This window comes from Lepidochelys kempii, chromosome 2 (assembly GCF_965140265.1).
Source record: "Lepidochelys kempii isolate rLepKem1 chromosome 2, rLepKem1.hap2, whole genome shotgun sequence".
NCBI classification, from domain to species: Eukaryota; Metazoa; Chordata; order Testudines; family Cheloniidae; genus Lepidochelys; species Lepidochelys kempii.
The window spans coordinates 270720447-270741583 of record NC_133257.1 but is presented as its reverse complement, the minus strand read 5'-3'; the positions used below and the strand labels follow the sequence as shown (position 1 = coordinate 270741583).

At 60.4% G+C, this 21137-nt stretch overlaps 1 protein-coding gene across 6 annotated transcripts in view; it reads right to left on the bottom strand.

Annotated features, from left to right (window-relative positions):
• Nucleotides 1–21137, bottom strand: part of SLC4A2 (solute carrier family 4 member 2) — a 105109-nt gene that overhangs the window by 75191 nt on the left and 8781 nt on the right. The window contains exon 1 of one of the 6 annotated variants that reach the window (XM_073334973.1): nt 17321–17528. The exons of 3 other annotated variants lie outside the window; for them this stretch is intronic. The gene's annotated coding sequence lies outside the window, so the exon portion shown is untranslated. Of the gene's footprint in view, nt 1–13201; nt 13454–13487; nt 13508–17320; nt 17529–21137 lie in introns of those variants that run through there. 2 more of the 6 variants (XM_073334974.1, XM_073334971.1) reach the window with 2 other exon arrangements.

Sequence of the window (21137 nt, the reverse complement as noted above, 5' to 3'; positions counted from 1 at the left end):
GTCCGCAGATATGGAGATACGGCTGCCAACGCGGCTGCTCGCAAGCCCTGCCCGGTGCAGGGAATTACGGGCGGGCTCGGCTTAGCACGTGTGTGCCAGACGGCACTGCTGCTCCTGCCACTGCACCAGAGTCACATTCCAGGGACGAGCCTCCACTCGCCCGCCTGATCCTGACTAAGGCGATTACGGGGCGCGTTGTCTCCGCAGCCCCCAGCAGCACCACACCCCGTGCACCGAGCCCTGTCTCCCCCGCTGCCTGCCCGCAGGGCCCTGCTCCCAGGGAGGGCCCCGTTCCCCTATTCCCAGCTGGGGCAAGCGTGGACAACCCCCGCCCCTGCCAAGCAGCAGTCACTGCCCTGCTGGCGAGAGGGGGGAGCCAAGCACGTCGGGGCCAGAGGGAGCGGGGAACGGCCCCCAGCCCGCGCCATCACAGCGCTCCAGGCGGGAGAGCCGGCCCACGGCGTGGGAGTCAGGGTCAGTCCCTGCCCCGCCACGGGCTGCTGTATGACCACGGGCAGGAACCTCAGCGCTGGCCTTGCCCCAGGGGTAACACCCGGCCCTGCCGCACAGAGATCTGGAGAGCAGCAAGACGTTAACTATGCTGAGCTGCCAGATTCTGCGCGCACAGGGGCCCGTCAGGTAACTTAGAAACCCCCTGCTCCTCGTCTGTCCAAGCTCCGCTCCCCCCCAGACCGCGCCGCAGCGTCAGAGCTCCCCGCTCCCCCCCAGACCGCGCCGCAGCGTCACAGCTCCCCGCTCCCCCCCAGACCGCGCTGCAGACTGACAGCTCCCCGCTCCCCCCCAGACCGCGCCGCAGCGTCAGAGCTCCCCGCTCCCCCCCAGACCGCACTGCAGACTGACAGCTCCCCGCTCCCCCCCAGACCGCGCCGCAGCGTCAGAGCTCCCCGCTCCCCCCCAGATCGCACTGTAGACTGACAGCTCCCCGCTCCCCCCAGACCGCGCCGCAGACTGACAGCTCCCCGCTCCCCCCCAGACCGCGCCGCAGCGTCAGAGCTCCCCGCTCCCCCCCAGATCGCACTGTAGACTGACAGCTCCCCGCTCCCCCCAGACCGCGCCGCAGACTGACAGCTCCCCGCTCCCCCCCAGACCGCGCCGCAGCATCAGAGCTCCCCGCTCCCCCCCAGACTGCGCCGCAGTATCAGAGCTCCCCGCTCCCCCCCAGACTGCGCCGCAGCATCAGAGCTCCCCACTCCCCCCAGACTGCGTCGCAGACTGACAGCTCCCCGCTCCCCCCCAGATCGCGCCACAGCGTCAGAGCTCCCCGCTCCCCCCAGACCGCGCCGCAGTATCAGAGCTCCCCGCTCCCCCCCAGATCGCACCGCAGACTGACACTCCCCGCTCCCCCCAGACCGCGCCGCAGCGTCAGAGCTCCCCGCTCCCCCCCAGACTGCGCCGCAGTATCAGAGCTCCCCGCTCCCCCCCAGATCGCGCCGCAGACTGACACTCCCCGCTCCCCCCCAGACTGCGCCGCAGACTGACAGCTCCCCGCTCCCCCCCAGACCACGCCACAGCGTCAGAGCTCCCCGCTCCCCCCCAGACTGCGCCGCAGTATCAGAGCTCCCCGCTCCCCCCCAGACTGCGCCGCAGCATCAGAGCTCCCCACTCCCCCCAGACTGTGTCACAGACTGACAGCTCCCCGCTCCCCCCCAGACCGCGCCGCAGCGTCAGAGCTCCCCGCTCCCCCCCAGACTGCGCCGCAGTATCAGAGCTCCCCGCTCCCCCCCAGATCGCGCCACAGACTGACACTCCCCGCTCCCCCCAGACCGCGCCGCAGACTGACAGCTCCCCGCTCCCCCCCAGACCGCGCCACAGCGTCAGAGCTCCCCCCAGACTGCGCCGCAGTATCAGAGCTCCCCGCTCCCGCCCAGATCGCGCCACAGACTGACACTCCCCGCTCCCCCCAAGACTGCGCCGCAGACTGACAGCTCCCCGCTCCCCCCCAGACCGCGCCACAGCGTCAGAGCTCCCCCCAGACTGCGCCGCAGTATCAGAGCTGCCCGCTCCCCCCAGACTGCGCCGCAGACTGACAGCTCCCCGCTCCCCCCCAGACTGCGCCGCAGACTGACAGCTCCCCGCTCCCCCCCAGACTGCGCCGCAGCGTCACAGCTCCCCGCTCCCCCCCAGACTGCGCCGCAGTATCAGAGCTCCCCGCTCCCCCCCAGACCACGCCGCAGCCTGACAACTCCCCGCTCCTCCCCAAACCACGCCGCAGCCTCACAGCTCCCTGCTCCCCCCCAAACCGCACTGCAGACTGACAGCTCCCTGCTCCCCCCCAGACCACGCCGCAGCCTCACAACTCCCCGCTCCCCCCCAGACTGCGCCACAGCCTGTGACGAAGCGGGACTGTTCTTAATGTTTCCTCTGAATAGTGTGGGGGTGCCTCAGTTTCCCCTAGGCAGTTCTTAAGTATCTTGGGGGTCGGATAAGGGTGTATGATCCTTGCAGAGCCCTAGAGGGCAGGTGTGTGCAGGGGTCTGGACACAGAGAATTGCCGACACCCTGTTTCCTGGCCACTGATGGCCTGGGCCCTTCCCCCCTGCAAGGTGAGAGCTAAAGGGTTGGAGAACAAAGGAATCCAGTGCACTCCTGGCCCGGGAAAGGGACAAAGCCCCGAGCAGGGCGGGGCTGGAGGGCGTTTCAGTTTGGGGCTGGCTGGGGACATGGAGTGAAGGGCAGACGTGGTTGTCTGGCTCACGGCCCCCCAAAATGGACCCGGCTGAGGGGTCCTATTCTCTGCACCTACAGGCTCTGGTTTAGACCATGTTCCTGTCGTCTAATAAACCTCTGTTTTACTGGCTGGCTGAGAGTCACGTCTGACTGCAGAGTTGAAAGGAGACTTCCCCAGAGTCCTGACTGGCTTCGTAGGGAGCAGTTCCAGAGCATTACCTGGTGACTCCGTGACAACTGGTGGCAGCGGTGGGATGTACTGCACCCCGTGGATGGTGCTTCCTGTAGTGAGTGACTGGGGAGCAGTAAAACGAAGGGGGATTGACGAGGACCAGAGCTACTGAAGGCTCAGAGAGGAGCGGTTTTGGGGGGCGGTTAACCCCTGGGAGTGTGTGACCAGCGAGAAGGACTGTGCAGTAATGGGGTCCCCTGGGGAAGGCGGTGAGCAGTCTCGGGGGCGGAGCAGCCTGCGGCGTGGCCCTGGGAGAGAGAAGGACTTTTGCAGTAACAGGGTTCCCCTGGGAATTGCACCGAGTGCTCCCAGGGGCGGAGGAGTCTGCAGCTCGACCCTGGCAAAGAGGTGGTGACCTCGAGAAGGGCTGGCACCCTAAGGGTCCTCCCTGGAAACCGTGGGGAGCTGAGAGCATACAGACCTGTGAGTCCACAACAACTTGGGAACAGCGAGGTGATGGCCTATCACCTTCTCCTTAAGAAGGACATTGTAACCCTGTGCAGAAAGAGAGGGTTGTGCATTGGAAAGTTCACCAAAGCAGAGTTAATCGTGCAGCTGGAGGAGGATGACCGCTCTAAGGAGCAGATTCCTGACCCAAAATGGGGCTACAGCAGGATCTGGGAGCAGCTGGAGTGGTAGCCAGGCATCCCCAAGACTCCTGTCCCCAAGCAGACAGGGGTCTTCACAATTGGGTTCCCCATCCGGGGATTGGAGATGGATGGGATTGGAGCTGAGTGCGAGAGAGCAAGAGGACTGTGAGAGACAGCGAGAGCCTAAGAAAGAGCTGCAGAAGCAGCAGCCCTGTGTGCTGGGACCAGGGGAATGAGATCCCAAGCTGTGTGTCTGGTACAGGAGAAAGTGTGTCCAGCTCTTCTTTGTCTGTGGAGCAGACAGAAGGGGCCTTTCAGCCTGTGATGGTTGAGGGTTGTGCAGTTGTCTCAGAGTTGGTTCTGGATTCAGCTAAAGCCCAGGAAGGGAATGGTCCTACGTTTGTGTCTGCTCGGGAGAATGGTCCTGTAACTAGGTCGCATCCAGTTAGTGTCTATGCAAAATCCCAGAGCCCAGACAATTCTGGTGCTTGTATTTTGCCTGTTGCTAGTGTGTGGTTGGGAAAGGGTGTCGCAACTCTGTCTAATCAGGGTGAGATCCTAGCCAGGGCACAAGGAGAGCAGAAAGGTGATTTGATCCTGTTACCTACTGAGGGTGTGGAAACCTGTGGCAAGAAGGAAAAGATTCCTGAACTTGTGTGTGGGAAAGAGAATGCTTCCAACCTTTTATCTAGGAAGTCTGTGAGTTTGCCTGAAAGGGGATTGTGGAGGAATCCGCCTGATGGGCCAGAGGTTATTCTGGATGTAAGGGAGACCCAGAAAGAGTCTGTTGTTGCTCAGGAAAGTGTTCCTCTAGAGCAAGCCCTAGGTAAAGAGGGTAAGGGCAGAATTTCTGTGAAGGGTGAACTGTCCCATAGAAAAGCCCCTAGGGAAAGGAATCCTCATGGAATGTTTGCAAGTAGTTTACTGCAACTGAAGGGTGTGAAAGTGATTTAATCAAGAAAGTTTCAGTTCCTAACAGCCAGAAATTTTCTGTTGTGAATGGATCCACGGACTTTCCTGTTGAAGGATCCAGTGTGGATAGCTTTGAGAAGGGCTCAGATGGAGTGAAAGCTGTTAAGAAAGTTAAAACAGTCCTATAACCAAGTGGCTGTGTTTGGCCAGCTTGTTGGGGAGACAAGGTTGTGGAGAAAGGGATGTCTCCATGCTAGTTCTGTAAGTGAACAGTATGTAGCCCAGGTCAAGATGGGGGCTCTTAACCAAGAAAGCCCGAATTGCAGCCCGCCAGACTGGAGCGCTGGGAGGAGACCCGATCCCAGTTTGACCCCCGGGGGGTTTTGGGGTGGCAAAAGTCACGGGCCACATAAACCTTCCCACATGGGGCATGGAAGTGCTATTGACCACCCCGACCTAAGGGAGGCCGTGAAAATGGAAGGGCGTAAAACTGGAAGGGCCTGGTGTAACTTCCATGAAGGTATGGGAGAGATGCTGGGGCATCCATGGAAACGTTGGTGGGTTCAAACTTCCCCAGGTCACCGGCTAAAGTGACCCCGCTCAGTTCAGTCTTGAAGGGGGGAGAGATGTGATGAAGTGGGACTGTTCTTAATGTTTCCTCTGAATAGTGTGGGGGTGCCTCAGTTTCCCCTATGTAGTTCTTAAGTATCTAGGTGGTGGGATAAGGGTAATAGCTTATCTAAAGTGATCACTCTCCTTACAATGACAGGTTTCAGAGTAGCAGCCGTGTTAGTCTGTATTCGCAAAAAGAAGAGGAGGACTTGTGGCACCTTAGAGACTAACCAATTTATTTGAGCATGAGCTTTCGTGAGCTACAGCTCACTTCATCGGATGCATACCGTGGAAACTGCAGCAGACTTTATATATACACAGAGAATATGAAACAATACCTCCTCCCACCCCACTGTCCTGCTGGTAATAGCTTATCTAAAGTGATCATCAGGTGGGCCATTTCCAGCACAAATCCAGGTTTTCTCACCCTCCACCCCCCCACACAAATTCACTCTCCTGCTGGTGATAGCCCATCCAAAGTGACAACTCTTTACACAATGTGCATGATAATCAAGGTGGGCCATTTCCTGCACAAATCCAGGTTCTCTCACCCCCCTCCCAAAAACCACACACACAAACTCACTATCCTGCTGGTAATAGCTCATCCAAAGTGACCACTCTCCCTACAATGTGCATGATAATCAAGTTGGGCCATTTCCAGCACAAATCCAGATTTTCTCCTGGATAAGCTATTACCAGCAGGAGAGTGGGGTGGGGGGAGAGAAAACCTTTTGTAGTGGTAAACACCCATTTTTTCATGCTTTGTGTGTATAAAAAGATCTTCTACACTTTCCACAGTATGCATCCGATGAAGTGAGCTGTAGCTCACGAAAGCTCATGCTCAAATAAATTGGTTCGTCTCTAAGGTGCCACAAGTCCTCCTTTTCTTTTTGCGAATACAGACTAACACGGCTGCTACTCTGAAACCTGCTCACAGAAAGGAGACTTCCCCAGAGTCCTGCCTGGCTTCATAGGGAGCAGTTCCAGAGCATCGCCCGGGGACCCCGTGACACAGCCTCACAGCTCCCCGCTCCCACCCCAGACCAGGCCGCAGCATCACGGCTTCCCGCTCCCCCCCAGACTGCGCCGCAGCCTCCCAGTGACCCCAAACCCGCCATGTGCCCAAGTCAGCTGTTCCCAAGAGGGAGGGATCTTCACCCTGTTTCTAGCTTCAGCTGCCAGCCCTCGGATCTCACCTTGTCTGCCACACTACAGAGCCCCCATCACCAGAAACCGCCTCCTCAGCAGGTGCCCCCAGCCCATGATCAAGTACCTCTGGGCCGCATCCTGGACAAAGCAATTTGTGAGCCACTTGTGATGTTACTGACATAACCTGTGACTGTACAGATCATTGTTGCAACCACTGTTATATATTTGCAGCAAATATTGTACAAACGTTGTTGTGTGAGGTGTCTATAAAGAGGTTATGATTTGCTGGTTATGATTATACTGTCTGTATGTGTGTATCATTTTTATAGTTGAAGTTATGAATATTGGCTCTGTACTTGTATCTCAATGTGTTTTGATTCTAAGTAGCCTCAGTGAAGCATCTGGTCAGCATATGCATCTGAGGAAGTGAGCTGTAGCTCACGAAAGCTTATGCTCTAATAAATTGGTTAGTCTCTAAGGTGCCACAAGTCCTCCTTTTCTTTTTGCGAATACAGACGAACACGGCTGTTACTCTGAAACCTTAATAGTAAAGGAACTCCAGCTTGGGGCTATAACTGCCCTGCTCTAAGCAATTTGTCCTGAATTGACACTCTGAGTCGTGTACATCCCTAAAGACTCGGACTCTGTCAATCAGCTTTTCCAGGCCTTGACTCCTCCTTGGGGCTCTTTTCTGAACCTTTTCAGTGTGTCCAATGACCTTTGCTGAGTGTGGCCCCAGCCCAGCTTGCAGGGCTGGTCTTGCTGGAGCAGCCCACAAAAGCAATTCCACCTCTGTCTGCCCCTGGCTACAGCCCTGCATGGGACCCACGTTCAGCTGTTTTCCCCACGACCCCCAGGTCCTTCCCCGAGCCGCTGCTCCCCAGGATACAGCCCCGTCTGGGGAGCGCGACCTCACCCTGGCCCCAGCTGGCTGCCCCTGCAGTTAGCCGGATTAATGCACTTTAAAACATCTGCCAGGGGTGGTCTAGAGAATACTTAGTCCTGCCCTGAGTGCAGGGCTCGGGGAAGGACCTCTCGAGGTCCCTCCCTGCCCTACAACTCTGTGATTCAATGATCTCATTCACACGAGCCCGTGACAAAGTGGGAAGTTTCTGCAATATCTTTATGAAGGCTGCGTGTGCCTCAGTTTCCCCAGGTGCGGCACTGTTACCTGGGGAGGGGGAAGGCCTGTCTGCTCTCAGGGCAGGCTAGGAGTCTCTAGCTGTCGGGGCCCTAACCCCATAGCAGTGCAGCATGAGAGGACAACGGCAAATCCAATCACCTGGACGGGGACACCCAGCAACCCACGCCCCAGAGAGATCTGGACCCCCCCGCCCCCCATTACAGGGGGCTGAGCCACACCCCCCAGCTCGGGATCACAGGACGGGGGAGGGGCGAGGTGGGGGTAAGCGTTGGCTGCGGGGAGCAGTTGGGGCCCATCTGGGAACTGACCAAGGAGGCCGCCCAGACAGACAGAGCCAGACCCGAGGGTTCCCCACAGCCGGGCTGGGCTCGGGGCTGGCCAGGACGGACCCTGCTTCACCCTTCATTGTCCCGGGCTGCCCTAAGGGCCCCAGCTAACAAGTGACCCCAGCTGTGCCCGCACTGGGAGGGTCCCTCCAGGGGCTGGGCGAGGGGCCCTGATCCCTGCACAGCGGCCGAGTCTCCCTCAGGGGCTGTCTCTGGGGGACTCGCTGCCTGGAGCTCATGGGGGGTGGGGGCTGCAGGCCCAGAGGACCAGTCTAGGAGGCGGTGAGGCCGTGTGCCTCACCCTGGAGGCAGAGTAGGACCCCCAGGGGGGCTGGCCTAGTGAAGGAGCCTCCTAGAGACTGTTCCAAAACTGGGGGTGCAGCACTGAGCCTGGGGGTCTGTGACAGGGCCCCCCTTCCCCAGCAATGCCGGTACTCTGGAGAACTGACCCCACTCAAAACGCCCCCCCGTGGAGAATGATTCCCCATTTACAGCCTTTTTAGAAAGGGACGGTTGGAGGAGTGTGCCCAGCATGGGGAGGGGAAGGCGGGGAGCTCTGGGATGGTCCGTAGGTCCTGTGGGGTTCGCGCCATGTGCTTGGGACCGGCCCCTGAGCAAGCTCCGTCCCCTGCCCAGAGGAGCTTTCCCAGTGCACTGGACAGCTGCGCTGCTCCCCCAGAGCTGAGCTGTCGACCGCAGTCTTCAGCCCAGAGCTTTGGGCTCTTTTAGATATCCTGGGCCCAGGTCACCGAGTGCTCGGGGGCTAAGGTTGGAGACCTCGACTGGGGCAGGCTGGGTGTGGGGAGCCAGCAGAGGACGGTGATAGCCTGTGCGGCTGGGTAGCCTGCACGGCCAAGGAGACGCGTTGCAACACTCTGTACTGGTGGGAGTTTTCTAATGACTGATGGCTCCCTGCCCAGGTACGGCAGAACAACCAAGGCGAGTTCGCGGCCCGCCACAATGGGCTGGAGTGTCCAACCAACCGCAGAATCACAGCGCCCAGATGCTGCTGTGCGAGCGAGGAATCAGAGAGCACTCCTCGGCTCTGGCCTCAGCACACCGAATCCTCAACGCCCCACCAGGCCGGCCTCTGCCCCCAGTATCAGCTCCCTCCTGCTGGCTCCATTCGGCCAGCGCTCTGCACCCCGGAGCTGGTCTCGCCCCAGCACTGGCTGCTGCAGCGGGAGCGGTGAGGGAGGACAGCGCTTTGTGTCACCCGCATGCTGCTGGCCCAGTCGGACCTGTTCCCCCGATGGCTCCCCGGCGGTGCGGAAAGGTCCCGAGAGGGGCCTAGTGGTGCAGGGGAAGTTTCCCCAGCATGGCCCATCTTATGGGGTGCAACCTTCCAGGACTGAGCCTTGCCCTGGGCCCTATCCCAGGGCCGAGAGTGCCGAGGCGCAGGAGGAGGAGACGAGTCTGCCCTCTCTCCATTGACAGCAGCACATCCCCATCGCAGCCAGTTGGGCGGTTTCTGTCCCATGCCCTGGCCTAAATCCGGGTTGCGCCAGGCCCATGGCTTCGTAGCTCCTGAAGATCCATTGGGCTGCGTCTGCTCCTTCATCCCACCCGGGTCCCTGAGGGCATCCCTGGACCCTCGTCCTGGTGGACTGACACAAGCTCATACCGTCTCCTCCATGGGAGATCCCCAGGGAGCGGCCCCTCGGCCTGCAGTGCCTGCCAGGATAACGAATGGTCACTGCGGCTGAGCGAAGCAGGGCTGAGCATGCAGCGGAGGGGGAATGACAGACACCCTGGCTACCTCTGTGCCGGGGCGGTGGCTGAGGCAGAGCCCTGGGCAACTCTAGTCCCATCATGGCATCCAGCAGTGCCCAAAACTCCCCCCACTTTGGGGGACTCTGGATGCCTCCCGGCCATCCGCACAGCCTCTGCAAGGGTCTCTCCGGTCCTCCGGGAGCCAGCCTGGGACATGCTCACAGCCCTGGGATCAGCGGCGCTCTGGGGGAGCCAGCAACGGGCCATGGCAAGCAGCCAGAGCCCATCTCTCCCCCTGCCTAGAGCCCAAAGCAGGACACCCCTCAACACTGCTCTCTGCCCCGTGCCCAGCAGCCAGCAAGGAGCAGAGCTGGAAAGGAAACACTGCCCAGCTACAAACCAATGGGGCCACACCGCCTGCCCGGGGTTACTGCATCTGCAGCTCCCTGGACAGGCTCAGAGACGGGCGGGGAGCCATTCAAGCCTGTCGGAGCAGGGACTGCTCAGCATGGCTGGATACAGATGGGCCAGCGAAAGTGGATCGTGGGCTCCTGTTTTCCCTCTCACAACACAAGGACAAGGGGACCCCGCAAGACTGAAAGAGAGCACCTTGAAAACGGATCCCACAGCACCCAATTAACCTGTGGAACTCACTGGCACAGGCCCCAGCTAGCCAGGTGCTTACATGGTCCCTATCCCACGCTCAGCAGGATTTGACGGACATGCCGGCAGATCCCAGAGCCTATCAGGAAGACGTGGGTCCCAAGCAGGGGCTGCGGGTTCCATCTGACTGCACTAGCAACAGCCACCTCTGGCACCCCACGTGCCCACAACTCCACCAGCCTTGGGGGGCAGAACCGCGCGAGGCAGGTGCTTTGCCTCGCTGCCAGCATGACCCCGGCTCGAGGCTCTGCCCACCCTTGGCGGGCGCCAGCGAAGAAAAGAGGAGGAATTCAGCTGTAACAGGCAGTAATCCCCACGGCTGCTCTTCATCCAACACATTCCTCATGGGCTCTAATGTTCCACGGCTAAAGAGCCACCAGGAACCGGCCCAGGCAGGACGGGTCCCCAGCCCCCGGGATGCAGCCTGGAAAAGCCCCTCCCGGTTGCCCACAAACACAGCAATCTGGGGAGGGAGGCACGACCAATGGGTCCTGCCCCCAGAGCTCAGGTTTTGCTCCCCGGTCCTGCCCCAGGAGAGCTGAACTGATGTGCCAGCCACAGTGAGCTCGTGCCCCAAGGCAGAGGAGCAGGATCCCTCAGCCCAATGCTGGCCTGACGCTCCCCACCCCGAGGAGGCTACCAACAGGCAGCAGCATCAGCCCAGGCAGCACGGATTATCACTGGCACCCAGCCACAGGTCAGGCCCCGCTGTGCCAGGCACTGGACACACACAGGGCCACACGCCGGTGCCCAGGCCGAGGGAGCAGCCGGAAGCCCCAACCAGAGAAGGGATAGCCTGCCCTGACCCCCACGCCCTGCCTCGGCACCCAGGGCACAGCCCAGGGCCTGCGAAGAGTCCCAGGAGACATGCAGCCCTTCCCCCTCCACTGAGACGCACTAAAGCAGCACCCTGAGACCCATCCACTTCCTGACCCATGGGCACCTGCCAGCCCCCCCCCCCGCTTCCTGCCCCACCCCACCTCCCTGTCCCAATGCCTCAGCCCACAAGCACTTTCTAATCCCCATGCCCTCAATACCAAATGGGAGAGGTTTGCTGCTCTCTGGAGAGGCCCCTGCCCCACCTTTCTCCTCCCCAGCAGGAAGGCACTTTGCAAAGCACATCTATGGAAATCAGCCCTGGCAGCACTCACCACAACCGAGCCCTGGCCAGAGACCAGGTGCAGTCAGGAGACCCCCCGACACTAGAACCAGCAGCAGAAAGGCCCCCCGCCAACAGCTGGAAAGGTGCAATCCAAAGCAGCTGTCAGGAGAGTCCCAAAGGCAGGGCTGGGGTCTGATGGAGCCGCGCTAGGTCTGCCAGCAAGAAGGGGGTGAGGAACCCCATTCCCCAAGCTCAGCTGGGGAAGAGGGTCAACGAGACAGAACAGCAGCTAGATCCAGAGCCTTCCTGCTGCCCAGAGCACTGGGGAACTCACACCCTCGGCAGGGCAGCCCTGGCATTCCCGGACTCCAGCTCAGTGCCAAGTGCTGGGAGATGGTGCTGCAGGCCACCCCCACTTCTACAGCTAGCTGGGACCCCGCTCCATGGGGAAAGTTACGCCCTTCTGGTACCCGGCCAGGCTGGCTTCCAACCCCTGCACCCCACACTGCTCCCAAACTCAGGGGTCTCCTGTGCCCCACCAAGTGAATGGAGGGCCCTGCCCCTCCCAGCCCACACTGCCCCGTCCAGCCTTTGGGTCTCTTCCTTTCTCCTGGGATGCCAGGCTCTGCACATGCCTCAGGCCCGGCAGGGCCCCTGCCTGCAAACCAGCCCCTCCTGCCCAGTCACAGCCAGGCCAGGGAGCTCGGTCTTCCCTCCCGTCTCCATGGTGAGAACTGAGGTGTCTCCAGGCAGGACAAGCCTGGTGCATTAGCCCACCTGCTCAGCACCCCCTGCCAGCCCCTGGGAAGGGCCCCAGCAGCCTCCCCAGACCGTCCCGTGTCAGAGAGACCCTCTAAACACCGCAACTCCGGCAGCACCATTCAAACATCCCTGCCCCGCCACAAAGCAACTAGCTCCTGGGGATGGAGCCTCCCCCACGCCACACGACGCTCAGACTGAGAGCAAAGCCGGCAGGGCCAGGGAGGTTCAGGGGGCCTGCAGAACGGCTGGCCTGAAGCACAGAGGGAGAGCACCTGGGCATGGAGCAGCCTTCCCAAGGTGCTGGCAGAGGTCCATGCCAGGCAGACAGCTAGCGGGTGAATGGGGGCGGCTGGCACTGCCCTGTCTCTGGACCCACTAGCTATGATGGGCTGGGCGATTTGGCCCTTTGGCAGCGAGAAAGCCCCTGAGGGCCTGCGGGAGGGAGGCTGCAAGAGCCCATGGGGCAGGTGACAGAGAGTTTCTGATGACCCTGTTGTCAGGACTAGCCTAGCCTGTCACCACCTCCCTGTCCACTCTCGCTCGCCCCAGGGCCGGGGAGGACCACACCAGGAGCCAATAGCCCTTATCTGGCACCACAGGGCGAGAAGTCAGCCAGAGAAACCCACCCAGTGAGCAGCATAGTCGGGACCTCCCCAGCCCACAGCAGTCCCTCCGCCCCCAGCACAGAGACCCCAGAGACCAGCTCCGAGACCCCTGGGCTCTGCGCTGCTGGTGGGCACCATCCCCCCCGCCAGACAGTGGCTGAGCCCCAAAGCATGCCAGCCCAGAGGGGAGGCCCCTGCTGCTCATGGAGGCTGCCGCCCCAGCACGTGCCGCTTGGTTCCAGATGGAGCACTGCAAACTAGGAGCTGTAGTTCCCACGTGCCTGGCCACAGGGCCCAGCTGGACCACATCTGGCCCTGGCCTCACCGGTGGCCAGCTCTGACCAGAGGAACTGGCCCCAACCAGCCTCCTTTCCCCAGGCAGGGCGGGGGGGTCGTGCAATAGCTCCCTGCTACACGACCCCTTTCCACCTCACCCAGTGACCACCCCTCCCCCCGGACTTGGCGCACCCCTCCCCACATCCCCCCCCTCCCCAGCACACCCCTCTGCTATGTGAGACTGGGGCCCTGGCGCGAGGGAGTCGAAGCAGTGCCCTCGGCTAGCCCCGGCTTCGCTGGTACACAAGAGCTGCAGCAAACCGCACGGGCAGCTGTCCCAGCACAGCTCACGGTGCCCTCCTCTTCCCCCACAACCGCAGAGGTGCCGAGCCCCACCAGGGTAGGGGAGTGCCTGTACCCCACTCACCCCACCGCATGGCCTCTCGCGCAGGAATCCCGGGCACCCAGCCTCATGGCTTCGCTTCTCAGCAAGCTGCTTCTTGCTTAATGCAGAGGCTGCCGAGGAGAGAGAGCCCTGGAAGGAGGAGCAGGCAACACAGCCGGGCAGCCGGGCCCCTCAGCCAGGAGTGGGAGCTGCCATCCCACCCCACAGGCCGTCGGCTGGGCCGAGCTCGGCCGGGCCAGCCCAGTGCCAGAGCTGTCCCAGAGAGCGCTGCCCAGCAGGCTCCAAGCCAGGCTCCTGCCTCACTCACGCTGGAGGCTTTTATGCTCGAGCCACGGCAAGACTCTGTTTCAGCAAGTCCGGAGCAGGCGCGTTTCCCAAACTAGGCTGCCAGTGCCAGGTCTCTGTAACTGTTCCTCCGAGCCCCGCGCGGCTGCAGCAAGCTCCCGCTGGGCACAGACGGCCTGCGGCTGGGCAGGGAGCCTGGCTCGCAGCACAAAGGAGCCCAACGTCCAGCACTGGCTCCAGAGCAGGGGTGGAAGAGAGGAGGAAAAGGGGCAGCAGAGGAGCGAATGTAACCACTTCGCCCGGGTCGGAATGGGAGGCGCTCAGCTACCCCGGCAAGTGTGAGGGGCTGGGAATTCGGCCCAAGCACCCAGCACCGGCAGGCGGGAGGAGAGGCCGGGTCTGACCCCAAAGGGGGGCTGGGGATCTGGCTCCAAAGGGGGGCTGGGGATCTGGCCCTAAAGCACCCAGCACCAGCAGGGGAGAGGAGAGGCCGGGTCTGGCCCCAAACACGGGCTGGGGATCTGGCTCCAAAGGGGGGCTGGGGATCTGGCCCTAGAGCACCCAGCACCGGCAGGCGGGAGGAGAGGCCGGGTCTGACCCCCAAAGGGGGGCTGGGGATCTGGCCCCAAAGGGGGGCTGGGGATCTGGCCCTAGAGCACCCAGCACCGGCAGGCGGGAGGAGAGGCCGGATCTGGCCCCAAAGGGGGGCTGGGGATCTGGCTCTAGAGCACCCAGCACCAGCAGGCGGGAAGAGAGGCCGGATCTGGCCCCAAAGGGGGGCTGGGGATCTGGCCCTAGAGCACCCAGCACCAGCAGGGGAGAGGAGAGGCCGGGTCTGGCCCCAAACACGGGCTGGGGATCTGGCTCCAAAGGGGGGCTGGGGATCTGGCCCTAGCGCACCCAGCACCGGCAGGCGGGAGGAGAGGCCGGATCTGGCCCCAAAGGGGGGCTGGGGATCTGGCCCTAGCACACCCAGCACCGGGAGGAGAGGCCGGATCCGGCCTCGCAGGGATTCCACAGGAGCCAAGTGGAGACGCTGGGGAATCTCGCCAAGTGCCAGGCCTGGAAAGGCAGCAGCAACTCCTCGGAGAATGCTCACTGGCCAAAAGGGTGCCGGAGCAGGACTCCAGACTGGGTCACCCTGCCTTCCATCTCCCCTGTGACAGGGCCCTTGCCAGAGCAGGTCCCACTGCCCAGACACTCTGCCCCACGGGCAGTGGAGAGAAGACAGCCCCGTCCTCCTGGTGCGCTCAGCCAGCCGAAGGGAAAGGCAGCAGCTCAGCACACGCCATGCTGGGGAGGGGCCCCTGCCCCCCTGCCAAGAGAGCTGTGCAGGAAACATCGTGATGTCACAGGAGTCCCCCCACTGGCCGGTTCTGTATCTGATACAACATCCTGCAGCAGTAAGTTGCACAGGTAGCTGGAATCGCAGGAAGGTCTGAGTCTCCAAGCCTGGGCTTTTGCAATTCCTTTCCCATGCTACACTGACAAAGCACTGGGCCTTCCCACCCACCAAGAGAGCACCGTGTCCGTCCAGCGCACAGCTAAGCTCCCCCAGAGCAGCACCAATGAGTCACATGGCCATGGCTGGCGAGGAGACTGCATCCTGTCTGGGCGCACAAGGGCCAAGCCCCAGTTACACACGTCTGTCACCTGCCAGATGGTCTCAGCCGTGTTGCCTGGCTAAGTGCCAAGCCGCCGGCCCTGGGAAACTCTGACAAATACAGAGCGTGCAGCTCAGCTGGTGAGCTGCCACCGGCTACGGGGAGCTCCACTCCTGCACTTGTACCCCCCAGAATAGCAGGTCCAGGCCTCAATCCTTATCCTCCAGGTTATCTGAAAGGGTCCACAGCTCGGCTCTGCCCAGCGCATGGGCAGGGGACGGACCTTGCTCAGGGGCCAGTCCCAGCCTGGAGCGAACCCCACAGTACCCACAGACCAACCTAGAGCTCCCCGCCTTCCGCTCCCCATGCCAGGCGCACTCCTCTGACCTGCCGTCTCTCCTACGCAGAGAGCACAGGGTATAAACAGCCTCCCCACCACGCCCATACTTACAGGAGGGGGGGCCTATCGCAGGAAGCTAGGACCCTGGAGGTCCTGGCGCACAGGCAGCTGCCCACGAGCCCACAGTCCGACCCTGTGGCCTTCCCAGGATTGGCTGCAGGAGCATAATGGATTTAGCATAACAAGAAGTTTGGGGGGTGATCCCAGGCTGTAAGGGGCTACCTGGGGAACCAAGATTTGATGGGGGCTCTTCCCTCAAGTAGACCCAGCCAAGCTCCAGTCACTGGACGAAGTTGGCCAGAACCAGGTCGGAGAGAAGGCGAGCATTTCTAACAGGGAGGGAAGGAAGCTGCTCACCAAGGGCTGCAGCCGAGCCTCCATTGCTGGCTGTCACGGAGTCCCTGGGCAATGCACTGGAACAGCTCCCTAAGAAGCCAGGCAGGACTCTGGGGAAGTCTCCTCTCGGGGAGCAGCCTGTCTGCAGGGGACACAGCTCACCCGGCTTCCACCTTCCTGGGTCTGACCTCGGAGCATTCAGCCTCCTCTGCCCCTCCGTGCGCTTCCCACAGCGAGTCCGCCCAGGCGGGGACCTGGGGAAGCCAGAGGGTCCTGCCCCCCAACTCGGCAGTCAGACGGGACTCTCAGCCGACCAGTAAAACAGAAGGTTTATTAGACGACAGGAACATGGTCTAACACAGAGCTTGTAGATGCAGAGAACAGGACCCCTCAGCCGGGTCCATTTTGGGGGGCAGTGAGCCAGACAACCACATCGGCACTTCACTCCATGTCTCCAGCCAGCCCCAAACTGAAACTCCCTCCAGCTCTCCCTCCTCCTCTGGGCTTTGTCCCTTCCCTTCCCTCCCCACCCCGCCAGGAGGTCACCTGATTCCTTTGTTTTCCAACACTTTAGCTCTCACCTTGTAGGGGGAAGGGCCAGGCCATCAATTGCCAGGAAACAGGGTGTCTGACATTCTCTGTGTCCAGACCCCTGCACCTCTAGGGCTCTGCAGTCATCATACGCCCTTATCCCGCCCCCTAGATACTTAAGAACTGCCTAGGAGAAACTGAGGCACCCCCACAATATTCAGAGGAAACATTAAGAACAGTCCCACTTCGTCACATCTCTCCCCCCTTTGAGACTGAACTGAGTGGGGTCACTTTAGCCGATGACCTGGGGAAGTTCGAAGCCACCAACGTTCCCATGGATGCCCCAGCATCTCTCCTATTCCTTGGTGGGAGTTACACCAGGCCCTTCCAGTTTCACACCTTCCCTTAGGTCGGGGGTGGTCGATAGCACTCGCAGGCTGCATGTGGGAAGGTTTATGCGGCCCATGACTTTTGCCACCCCAAACCCCCTAGGGGTCAAACTGGAATCGGGTCTTCTCCCAGCGCTCCAGTCTGGAGGGCTGCAATTCAGGCTCTCTTGGTTAAGAGCCCCCATCCTGACCTGGGACACATACTGTTCACTTACAGAACTAGCATGGAGACATCCCTTTCTCCGCAACAAGTTGGCCAAACACAGCCACTTGGTTATAGGACTGTTTAACTTTCTTAACAGCTTTCACTCCATCTGAGCCCTTCTCAAAGCTCTCCACACTGGATCTTCCAACAGGAAAGTCAGTGGATCCATTCACAACAGAAAATTTCTGGCTGTTAGGAACTGAAACACTTTCACACCCTTCAGTTGCAGTAAACTGCTTGCAAAGACTCCATGAGGATTCCTTTCCCTCCGGCTTTTCTATGTAACAATTCACCCCTCACAGAAGTTCTGCCCTTACCCTCTTCACCTAGGGCTTGCTCTAGAGGAACACTTTCCTGAGCAACAACAGACTCTTGCTGGGTTTCACTTACATCCAGAATCACCTCTGGCCATCCGGCGGATTCCTCCACAATCCCCTTTCAGGCAAACTCACAGACTTCCTAGATAAAAGGTCAGAAGCATTCTCCTTCCCTTTGCCACACACAAGTTCATGAATCTTTTCCTTCTTGCTACAGGTTTCCACACGCTCAGTAGGTAACATAATCAGATCACCTTCCTGCTCTCCTTGTGTCCTGGCTAGGTGTGACGCAGCAGGGAAGGGGGAGTGTTGACCTGGGAATGTGGTAGGGGAGTTTCACTGCTGATGGGAGACCTGAGAGCCTGTAACCTGAGACAGGAGGGAGAGGGGGAGGTAACACCTCTGCCCGGGAATCTGGACAAAGGCTGCAGGAGGGAGCCTGCGGGGGCGGGGGGTTTGGTTTCAGTTTGGTGCTCGGTGCTGGAACGCAGGGAACCCCAGGGCTGGGGTCTAAGCTCCCTGCCCCCCAGAAGTGTTTGACTGAGGGGTCCTGGTTGTACCCACAAACTCTGTTTTACACTGTGTTCCTATTGTCCAATAAACCTTCTGTTTTACTGGCTGGCTGAGAGTCACAGTGATCCCAGGAAGAGGGGTGCAGGCCCCGGACTCCCCCACACTCCGTGACACTAGGATCTCACTCTGATTAGACAGAGTTGCTACACCCTTTCCCAACAACACACTAGCCACAGGCAAAATACAAGCACCAGAATTGTCTGGGCTCTGGGATTTTACATAGACACTAACTGGATGCGACCTAGTTACAGGGCCATTCTCCCGAGTAGACACAAACTTAGGACCATTCCCTTCCTGGGCTTTAGTTGAATCCAGAACCAACTCTGAGACAACTGCACCATTCTCAACCATCACTGGCTGAAAGGCCCCTTCTGTCTGCTCCACAGACAAAGAAGAGCCGGACACACTTTCTCCTTTCCCGGACACACAGCTTGGGATCTCTTTCCCCTGGTCCCAGCACACAGGGCTGGTCACAGACAACTGCTTGGAGATGGGAGTAGCTCCCTCCATAGCCAAGTCAATACCCCTGACAGACAAAGGCACGTTTCCTTCACTGTCCCAATTCTCCACCCAGCTATCAGGTAAGGTCCAGGGACACTCATCTTCCACTCTCCTCGCCTTCCCACCCTGCTGACTAGACACAGCCATCAGCTCACAAGGCTGCCTAGGCTCATCCAGACTTTCCTTACCAAGCACCTTGCCGCTCCCAACAGATCCCCTGCCCTGCCTGTGTCTCCCCCCCTCAGCTGGGGTCTCAGCTCCCACTGTGCTCAGCGCTGCCCTTGCTGTCCCAGTGGGGGTAGTCAGCGAGCTCGTTGCTTTCCTCACTGCATCAGAGCCAGCGTGAGCCCCCTGAGCCCCCTCCCCAGTGTGCAAGGGGCAGGGAGCATCTCTCTGTCTCACCCAACCCCAGGGGTCTGGTTACAGGCAGGCAGGTAGCCTGAGCCTAGCAGCTCCTCCCCCATGCCAGCCAGGTCATCTGCATTTTCACTGACCATTTCCCTCTCCACCGGATTCAAATTCAAACCCTTGGCCATTACAGGAGCAGGGCCTTACAGGAGCAGGGCCTGGATCCTGTCCCAAAAAGACACAGTCACCCCACAACAGGGTCTCACAGCTGATGTCCTGGAGAACCCCAACGATCAGCCAGCCCCACCCCTCCTGGGTCTGCACAGGGATCTGGGCCATAGGCAGGGCGAGGACCCTCACCCAGCTCACACAGCCCCTCAGCATCTGAGGCTGCACCACCCGGGGCCTGACAACAGTTCTCTCTGTCCCAGGATCTCGCCACCCCAGGAATGTCTCCCCATTGACCGTCACCTTCTGCTCCCACTGGGGGTCCGAGGGGCCTGAGCCCAGGAGACTCCACACAGACATAGAGGTTGGGGTCAGGAGTGGGAGTCTGTCCACCTCCCCACCTATCTCGCTGACGGAGTCTGTGGCCTTGGGACCCAGCAAGGGAGCTAGACACCAGGGCTGTTCCGCAGGGTCCCCCTGGTTCAGATCTCCAGCCTGCTCAAAGGCAGTGGGGTGGGCATCCACATCCCCCCCCCCTTAACCAGGGGCAGCAATTTAGTCTCAAGGTTCCCTGCAGAACTGGCCCCCCGAGGTCTATCCCCACTCACCCCTGGGAGGTCCCCTAGCCCTCCCCACTCCCCCACTGCCACTTCATGCTGCTGCTGCTTCTGCAGCTCTTTCTCGGGCTCTCTCTCGCTGTCTCTCACAGTCCTCTTGCTCTCTCGCACTCAGCTCCAATCCCATCCGTCTCCGATCCCCCGATGAGGAACCCGATCGTGAAGACCCCCGTCTGGTCGGGGACAGGAGTCTTGGGGATGCCTGGCTACCACTCCAGCTGCTCCCAGATCCTGCTATAGTCCCATTTGGGGTCAGGAGTCTGTTCCTTAGAGCGGTCATCCTCCTCCAGCTGCACGATTAACTGTGCTTTGGTGAACTTTCCAACGCTCAACCCTCTCTTTCTGCACAGGGTTACAATGTCCTTCTTCAGGAGACGGTGACAGGCCATCACTCCGCTCTTCCCAAGTTGTTGTGAAGGCCTGTGTGCTCTCAGCTCCCCACGGTTTCCAGGGAGAACCCCTAGTGTGCCAGCCCTTCTTGAGGTCACCTCCTCTTTGCCAGGGTCGAGCTGCAGACTCCTCCGCCCCTGGGACCGCTCGCTGCAATCCCCCGGGGAACCCTGTTACTGCAAAAGTCCTTCTCTCTCCCAGGGCCACGCCGCAGGATCCTCCGCCCCTGAGACTGCTCACCGCAGTCCCCAGGGGGACCCCATTACCGCACAGTCCTTCTCACTGGTCACGAAAGCTTATGCTCTAATAAATTGGTTAGTCTCTAAGGTGCCACAAGTCCTCCTTTTCTTTTTGCAAATACAGACTAACACGGCTGTTACTCTGAAACACTCCCAGGGGTTAACCACCCCCCGAAACCGCTCCTCGCTGAGCCTTCAACATGCCTGGTCCTCGTCAATCCCCCTTCGTTTTACTGCTCTCCAGTCACTTAGTGCAGGAAGCGCCTCCACAGGGTGCAGTACATCCCACCTCTGCCACCAGTTGTCACGGAGTCCCCGGGCGATGCTCTGGAACTGCTCCCTACGAAGCCAGGCAGGACTCTGGGAGAGTCTCCTCTCTGTGAGCAGCCTGTCTGCAGGACACACAGCTCACCCGGCTTCCACCTTCCTGGGTCTGACCTCGGAGCCTTCAGCCTCCTCTGCCCCTCCGTGCGCTTCCCACAGCGAGTCCGCCCAGGCGGGGTCCTGGGAAAGCCAGAGGGTCCTGCCCCCCAACTCTGCAGTCAGATGTGACTCTCAGCCAGCCAGTAAAACAGAAGGTTTATCAGACGACAGGAACATGGTCTAACACAGAGCTTGTAGATGCAGAGAACAGGACCCCTCAGCCGGGTCCATTTTGGGGGGCAGGGAGCCAGACAACCACGTCTGCCCTTCACTCCATGTCCCCAGCCAGCCCCAAACTGAAACTCCCTCCAGCCCCCCCTCCTCCTCTGGGCTTTGTCCCTTTCCGGGACCAGGAGGTCACCTGATTCCTTTGTTCTCCAACCCTTTAGCTCTCACCTTGCAGGGGGAAGGGCCCAGGCCGCCAGCTGCCAGGAAACAGGGTGTTGGCCATTCTCTGTGTCCAGACCCCTGCACACACCTGCCCTCGAGGGCTCTGCAACAATCATACACCCTTACCCCACCACCTAGATACTTAAAAACTGCATAGGGGAAACTGAGGCACCCCCACACTGTTCAGAGGAAACATTAAGAACAGTCCCGCTTCGTCACATCGGCAACATTAAATCAGGCT